At 31.0% G+C, this 8,796-nt stretch overlaps 1 pseudogene; it reads right to left on the minus strand.

Moving 5' to 3' along the window:
• Positions 1 to 334: 334 nt before the first annotated feature.
• LOC114304308 (receptor-like protein Cf-9 pseudogene) lies at positions 335 to 3,436 on the minus strand (annotated as a pseudogene).
• Between the last annotated feature and the right edge of the window lie 5,360 nt (positions 3,437 to 8,796).

Consider the following 8,796-nt stretch of genomic DNA (forward strand, 5'->3'; position numbering starts at 1 on the left):
TTTTAGAAATTGGGTTGAAATCAAAGTGTAAAATAGTTCATCTATCCTCCTCAAAGTGATTAAGGGGCTTATGTCTAATTTCAAATGATTCATTCTCTTTTGAATAAAACATTATGTTCTTGATTTCTATTCAATTTCTAAACCGTTGTTATCAATTTGACTAAGTTGACACATTGTGAAAAAATTAGAGGGCACAATCGATACAATTAAAATTACTAGTATCAAATTGTCAAGTAACAAATTACTAGAGAACCATGAATATAATTTATCCAAATATTATTAATTGTAAAAAATAATTTCTTGGAGCACTGAACACGTCATGATACATCAACACTCTAACTAAACTTTAAACAAAATATAAAGTTCTAAGAAGTTCAAACATAGAATTAACAATTTATGACAAGCCATAAAGCATCAATTACAATTCACTTCACTAGAACATAATGTTTTGATAAGAAACAACTCCTGATAGAGAGAGCAATGATCCAGTGTTTCACATTCAGCCTCTTTCTCTCTCTACCTGCAAAAACTACAATTTCAAATGATGGCACCTTTTTCATCAGCTAGAAAATATAGTGAACATTGGGTAAAGTGGATAGAAAATAACCCCTTTGGGTGAGCTTATATGAAAATTCAGTAGTAAATTTGAGGCAAAAATTTGCATTTAATTGAAATGATTAAACTAATCCCTTTCTTATGTATCCAATCCAACACAGTAACAATGAAAAAAAAAAAAAAAAGAGTTAAGGGTAGAGGAAGGGTACATACTTGAGATGCCATTTGTGTTTTCTACTTTATTCTTCCACCGTGTCACCACTCTTGTATGACCTTTTCCCTTTCTTCTGTCGTTTTCCTTCAGCAATTCTTACAAGCCATTTTGGTTTTCCAATTAAGAACATAAGATATCCCATTACCAAACCCAATACCATTCCACATCCGTACCCCATCCCTACCACTTTCCAATTAAATTCACTTGCAAAAGCTGGATCATCTTCCTTGTCCAACATAGGTGTTGGATGCAGTTGTGATGTCTTACTATCTTCACATTCCTTGGACAGTGGAAATCCACATAGTGCCAGGTTCCCATTGTATGAGCTATTTTCAAATGTTTCAAATTGGTTGCCTCGAGGTATGCGACCCTCGAGATGATTTTGTGAAAAATTTAACATACAAAGAAATGTCAAACTTGTCAATTGGCTAGGAATCTTACCAGAAAGTTGGTTTGAAGAGAGGTCCAACGATTCAAGCAAACATAGATTTCCCAATGATGAAGGGATATTGCCAATAAGATTGTTGTGAGATAAATTAAACAACCGAAGTCCATGAAGTTTTCCGATGACATTTGGAATCTCTCCTCTAAATTTGTTGTGCGATAAGTCAATTGTCGTGAAGATGGTTAGAATTCTTGGTAATACAACCTCATTCCCCTTCAACATGATGGTCACTGAATCAGAATAATAGGATTGCCCCATATATTTTCTTTCCACCTTTTCATCGACCATCTTCATAGCGTTAAAATGCTTGAAATATGTTGTTGGCAAAAGACCACTAAACTCGTTGTGAGAGAGGTCAAAGATTCGAAGCTTAGGGAAAAGGAGTTTAGTTTTGGAAGAGTCCACAGGATCATGGAATTTATTGGATTTAAAGACTAGGACTTGCAACTCTGGAAGAATTTCAACCAATAGGGAAATGTGTCGTTTATCTTGTTGTTTCCGAAGTCTAGAACCTCCAAGTGTCTACATGTTGCCAAGGATCGTGGCACCCTACCTTCCAACTGATTACCATTTAAATCAATATTCCTCAACTTGTTTCCCTCTGTAAATGTGGTTGGAATGTTTCCGTGAAAATTATTCATCCTAAGATCTAACACGCTGAGTACATTACTGAAGTTTGCTAAACATTGTGGAATTACACCACTCAAGCTATTATGAGACAAATCAAGTATCTCAAGGAAACTTACATTGCAAATTGTCAAAGGGATTTCTCCAGTGAATGTATTCTTTGAGAGGAAAAGATTGATGATGGTCAGAAATGGTGGAATGGGGCCATGTAGCTTGTTACGACACAAATTAATATGATTCAATGACTTACTTCGGAATTCATAGATTTGACCTGTGAATTCATTAGAAGCAAGTGATAAGTACTTCAATGATGGAAGATTATACAGCCAAATCGGCAGCGTCCCAGTATGGCTGTTATAAGCTGAGCAAAGATAAAGCCCTCTTAAGTTGGCAGGAATCGGACCAGTCAATTCATTTAACCAATGTTTAAAAAAACAAGTTGGGTCAAGTTGGCTACCCAACATGGGAATTGACCTATAAAATGGTTTCGCCTTAGAGTAAAATATGCAACCTTTGAAAGGTTGGCAATATTGGGAATTTGGCCTTCAAGACGGTTATATGAAATATCCAAGTAAAAGAGTTGCTCAAGATTGGAGAATATAGATGAGACCTAACCACTGAAACTGTTGTGAGAAAGACACAAGTAAGTCATTTGTGTCAAGTTAGCAAAGGAATTGGAAATTTGGCCTTCAAAATTGTTACCCGATATATCCAAATAAGCCATTTGAACAAGTTTCCCTAGGGACATAGGTATGGACCCGAGAATTTGCAATTAGCCAGACACAAGAATTTTAATGACTTGAGATAGCCAATGCAATCGGGTAGCTCTCCAGAGAAAGTTGTCCCTATGAGCCGTAACATTGAAAGGGAACCACTACTGGTCCAATTTACCTGTGGCAAATAACCAGTGAGATACGGGTTGCAACCTAAGTTGAGCGCTTCCAAGTTTGGCAAGTGAAAAATTTTATTTGACAATTTCTCCTGCAAACCGGTTTGCTCAAGATCTAGATATGTCAAAGAAGACAGATTCATCAAGGAAATGGATACAATTGAAGATATGTTCACGCGGGCAAGACAAAGATATTGTAGCTGGGTAAGGTTTTGAAGCAGTACATGGAAATTGTATGGTTCAAGTTTGACTAACTGATAATAGGAAAACAAGTCTAGAGAAACCAATTTAGATAGGTGGGAGATTTCCGATGGGATTGATCCAGAGAAACTGGATGAGAGGTTGAGATGTGTCAAACTTGAAAACTGCCCAAAACTAGAAGAAATCCTTGATTGAGTGAAGTCATTGAAGGCGAGATTGAGTCGCTGGAGGTGTCTCAGACTAAAAAGACTGTTGTTCGGTAGGATGGTGCCATAGAGCTGGCTGCAACTAAGATCAAGCTCAATCATTTGACCAGTCATCCTGTCGCATTTGATCCCATCCCATGAACAACAGTCAGTAGTAGTCTCATTCCATGACATTGTTTTCGGATAAGAAAGGTACCATACCGATCACAAAGCCAAGAAGCAGAACCATCTATGGTGAACATATGCTTAAATTGGAGTAATGCAGAGCTCTGGTCAGGAGAACACAGATGATTTGTTGGAGAAGAAGAAAAGAAAGCAGGCTGACATTTTAAGGTAAAGAAAAGAAAGTGGAACAGGCATACCAACCACCTCATTTTTTTTTCTTAATCAACCCAAATGTGATTGTTGAAAGAAAAAAGATAGGGTGTACAAGTTATGATTATGTTAGTCTTGCCCACCACTTTATATAGTGAAATAAAAATTAGGGCAAATTACATATATCCGCTCGAGCTTTAGCAAAATTACAGATACTCTTGAGGTTTGAGAAATTATAGATATCCCCCTGAAGGTTATATTTGCATAACAAATTATGGGACAAATTGTTATGAAAATATAAACCTCGGGGAATAATTTATTATGAAAATATAAATCTCAGGTGTATCTGTAATTTTCAAAACTTTAGGGAGTATCTGTAATTTAACTAAACCTCAAAGAAGGTACATGTAATTTGCCCATAAAAAAAATTACTAAACATTATTTTCTATGTGAAAATTGTTTAGGTAAAAAAATATTTTTTATCCAAATAGATAGACCACAAGTCTAAATAAAATTTAGGACTTTGCTATAGACCCCCACTGGGGGTTGACCCCCAGTGAGGTGGCAGCGTGCCATTCGTCCAAATCACAAAAAAAAAAAAAAATAAATAAATAATAATTTTTTTTTTGGACCAATGGAAAGCCTCCATTCATGACCCCCAGTGACCCCCATTGGGGGTCTTAGGCATTTTTGTAAAATTTATATCCCGAAATTATCCCCTCCTGACTTGGAAATGACCATCCCCTTTGCCACTCAAAGCACTGCCATCGCCATTTACGTTGGATTGTTAAACTAGAAAAATTAGGGCAAATTATATATACCTTTCATGAGGCTTAACTAAATTATAGATATTCCTTTGAGGTTTCGAAAATTATAGATATCCTTAAGATTTATATTTTCATAACAAATTGTCCCTTAAGGTTTATATTTTCATAACAATTTATGCCCTAATTTGTTAGGCAAATAGTACCTTCAGGGAGGTATCTGTAATTTCTCAAATCTCAGGGAGGTATCTGTAATTTTACTAAATCTTAAGGGGTATATATAATTTGCCAGAAAAATTATTTGGTGGTCAAGTGCATCACTTAGCAATGTGCGCTATCAATCACCAAATATCATATTCTAACCAAACATTATATGACCATTTTTTCAATTTACAATTCAAAAAAAATGAATTTACAATCCAAATTTCGCTTTAAATTTTTGAAATTCAGATAACATTATCTAAATAAATAATCAGATTGGTAAGCAAAAATTTCTACCATAGTCTAATCATCCGTCTTACCCACGAAAGATGTGGTGGAAAAGTAAAATAATCCCATAACCCTATTAATGAAATAATTTCCATAAAAGTGATAATATTTCTAAAAGTTACCACTAAAATGGTATTTCCTGAACAATAAATCGATGTATAAAATTGATATTCTAAAAATAATGAATAATCAATACAATATATAAGAGTTTTAGAAATTAAATTTTTGTATCTTTAAAAGTATAATTTTGTTGCATCGCGAGAATAGTCACTAAAATATTGTACTGAAAAGCCAATAAATGAGCTTTCAGACACAATTTTAAAAATGTTATTAATAAATACACTTTTATAGACAAAATAACTTAATCCAAAAGGTTTATTTTTTAGAGGAAACTTTTGGTCCAAAAGGTTAGTAATTCATCCATAAATATCTAATTTTGTCTCTAAAAGTAAAATAATAATAATTTTGAAGACAAAAATATTTTATCTCTAAATTTTTGTTTCTAAAATCTTAGACTTTTCTGGTTTGTTTTTGAGAAATAAATTTTAGTGAAATTTTTTAAAAATTTTGTATGGTTTAGTATTTTGAAAAAAAAATAATTTCAAAATCACTTTCTCTCTCCTCTCTCCTTATAAATCACATTTTGTTTTTCCTCTCTCATTCTCAATTATTTTTTCTTTCACACACATCTAAGTCAATTATAACAAAATATCAAATTATCTCAAACTCCCATATTCTAAAATTATTTTCAAAATATACAACTAAATAAATTAAAAAAAAATTTAAATTCTTTTTTAAATTTTTTTTTAAAAAAATTTATTATCTAAAACCAAACCAACACGTATCATTAATTTCTTATAATTACTCGTAAATGTCAAGAAAAGTAAAGTGGCGGCCTTGACTCTCCCCGTTTTAAATTAGACACAAATCAACATCAATGCAATGGAAAATATCTTTGATGGTACCATTAATGAAACAATCCCGCTGCATACCCCAGTGGGGGTCGCGCCTCCAGTGGCGTGGCGCGCCTTCACTGGCTGAAAATTCAAAAAAAAAAAAATTAATAATTTTTTTTTTAGACCAATCTCGGAGCGACACCTCACTGGGGGTCGAACCCAGTGGGAGTAGGAAGCATTTTTCATTAATGAAAATACCAGCTCATTAAAAACCTATTTTTGTAATTTTTAGTTTTTGTTTGGTTCATAGTAAGAGAAAGGGAAAATAAGTAAAATATGAATGAAAGATAACTATCTTTCACATATTTTTTTATTTCTCTTTTTAAATTTTTATCAAAAAAAAAAAATTCACCTTAAAGTCTTCAGAATCTAATCTAAAATGGCTTAAGGCAAATTTCACTTTATCCTTTTGTGAGTTGATTCATGTGCAAATTATTCCCTTTTTATTTGAAAATGACCACACAACTCTATTGTATTTTATGAATCGAAGGGCAATGTTAGGTTTTTTAATGATTTAATAAAAAAGATTATAATACCCTATATAAGTAACATAAATGTATAAATTATGAATATTTTTATCATTTATTTGGGAGACAAAATATACTTTAATCCCTTGTTCTTTATTCCATGTGTAGTATATTCCCATGAATTTTAATAATGTGTATATAACCCCCTTATGTCTGCTACGTGTCACACTTACTGTTAAGTTGAATGGAGTATTTAACAATATATTTTACTCCACAAACAATAAAAAAGTTATATGATTATTTTCAAATGAGATGAGATAATCTGTATAGGGATAAAGTAAAATTTTTCCTATCTTAAAAGTGGAGAGTTTAGGGCTTGTTTGGTTTGTTTCTTGGAGGGTTGTTTTTGAAAAAAAATTTGGGAAGAGAGTTTAGAAATTTTTTTGGTTTGTTTAGTTGTATATTTTGGGAGAGTTGTTTTTTTGAGAGTTTGGGATGATTTGATATTTTGGGAGAATTTGAATAGATGTGTGTGAGAGAAAAAGTGATTGATTGATGTGTAAGAGAGAGAAAGTGATTTTGAATTTTTTTTGAGAAAAACTCAAACCAAACAATTTTTTAGAAATTTTTTTCTAAAACTCATCTCCCAAATGCAAACCAAACATACATAAATTTAGTTTTCTATTTTTTAAATTTTACTAAATAAAAAGTCAACAAAAAAAAAATATTACTAAAAAATATTTACCCAACCAACTTTCAGTGTTCTATTCTTAGAATTTGTTTAGTGATGAGAGACTGACTTATTGAGGCTGAATAATCGAACGACATCTTGATGATGAATGAATCACTAGTTAGGATTAGGAGTACGCTTGTAGCAGGTATGATGGCCAGGTCGAGGGAAAGGGCATAGGAGCTTTGTTCAATTGTTTTTCTGATGTATCCACAAAAAAATAAATAAAGAAAAGAAAAGAAAAGAAGAGACAGAGAGAAAGATATTGATATTCTTGACTAGCATAAAAGTATCGATATTTTGGCCCTGTTTGGGCTGTTGATTTTTTGGCTAAGGTCCCGTTTAGAAATATATTATTTTAGTAATTTTTTGATTTTTTAATTAAAATACGAGATAAAAAAAATTTATATGTTTGAAATAACATTTTAGTTTTTTAAACAAAAATGTACAAAAAAATAGAAAGAAAATAAAATATTTGACTTTTTAATTTTTTTAGTAACATTTTTGCTTTAAAGTTAAAACTATTACATCCTAAACGAAAAACTTAAAATATCCAATCAAATCACTCTCTTTCTATCTTTCTACATGATTTTTTTAAAAAAATAATCAAAAAATCAATTAAAATAGTCACTTCCAAAACAACCTCTTAAAATTAAAACGAGGAAGGACAAATCTACTTAAATGATTGTCATTATTATTTTTTCCCAATAATATATAAATAAAAAATTCATACAGAATAATATAGGTCAATGACAACCTTTTAATTTAAAACAAAATACTCATAAAAATAATTCATATTTACAATAATAATTATTTATATAAAATTTATGCATAAATAGAAGTTTGAGAAAATTTCATTAGATTGTAGATTTAGAGAGTTATTTTAAATTAGTGATATATTTTATAAATATTAGTCTATAAAACCATAAATATTTTACCAATCTGTAAATATTTTACGAAATTATCATTAATATGTAATATCTCCTAGAATTTTCTTTCTTATCAATTACGTTAAACAACAATGATAGAGACCACTAATTTTGGAGTTCTAAAAAGACCACTAATAACATGACACTCAATAAATAAAAAAAAAATACAACACTAAGATCAAAACATCAAATCATTTCTAATAAAACCCACTATCACATCATTAATAATAACACTAATTAGTGCTCCCACTCATTTTCCTTACATTAAAAGGTCAGACTTCTCTAAGGTTTAGAATTTGTGAAAACTTGTGAGGTTCGTGGGTCCTATTATAAATCATTGTTTTTCCCGAAAATAGATCCTTCGAAAATAGATGACTGAGCTGTAAATCACCGGGAGAGGCGAAAAGACTATCTATCATCCTTATTCGGAAAAATCTGAAAGTCTTGCGCAGTCCGCGGAAAAGTTGGTGGGACATGGGACACTGTTTTTAGTTGATGTCGGATTTATTTTTCATAAGGGTAAGGTTTTTTTCAATTTACAAAATGAATTGGATTGTATGATTGAATTTTTAAGGTTTATTATAAGTTTTATTTTAATAATTTAAATAATTCAATATGTAAGATTTATCAAATATTTTATTTTTGTAAAAGATTATGCTGATCAAACATCGATAGATACTTGATCAGAACATATTTTTGTCAATAATTTATTTTTTAAATTATATTTACAATTAAGAAAAATATGATCTAATCAAGAGACTACTGATATCCGATCAATGTGATTTTTTGTAGAGTGAAAGTACTCAATGAATTCTATATATTGACGTTTCAAATGATCAAAATAAGACCAATGAAGAACCTCACGGGTTTTTTAATACCGTTCAATTTAAAAAATAAACCGGATAGAATCTCTCCCCTTTTAATAATTTATATCATTTGTATTATAAATTTGTCAAATATATTATATATAAAAAATTAAATCATTTAAATATTGGTAATTATAGGATGA

This window comes from Camellia sinensis, chromosome 10 (genome assembly GCF_055761805.1).
Source record: "Camellia sinensis isolate YWXY chromosome 10, ASM5576180v1, whole genome shotgun sequence".
Classification (NCBI taxonomy): domain Eukaryota; kingdom Viridiplantae; phylum Streptophyta; class Magnoliopsida; order Ericales; family Theaceae; genus Camellia; species Camellia sinensis.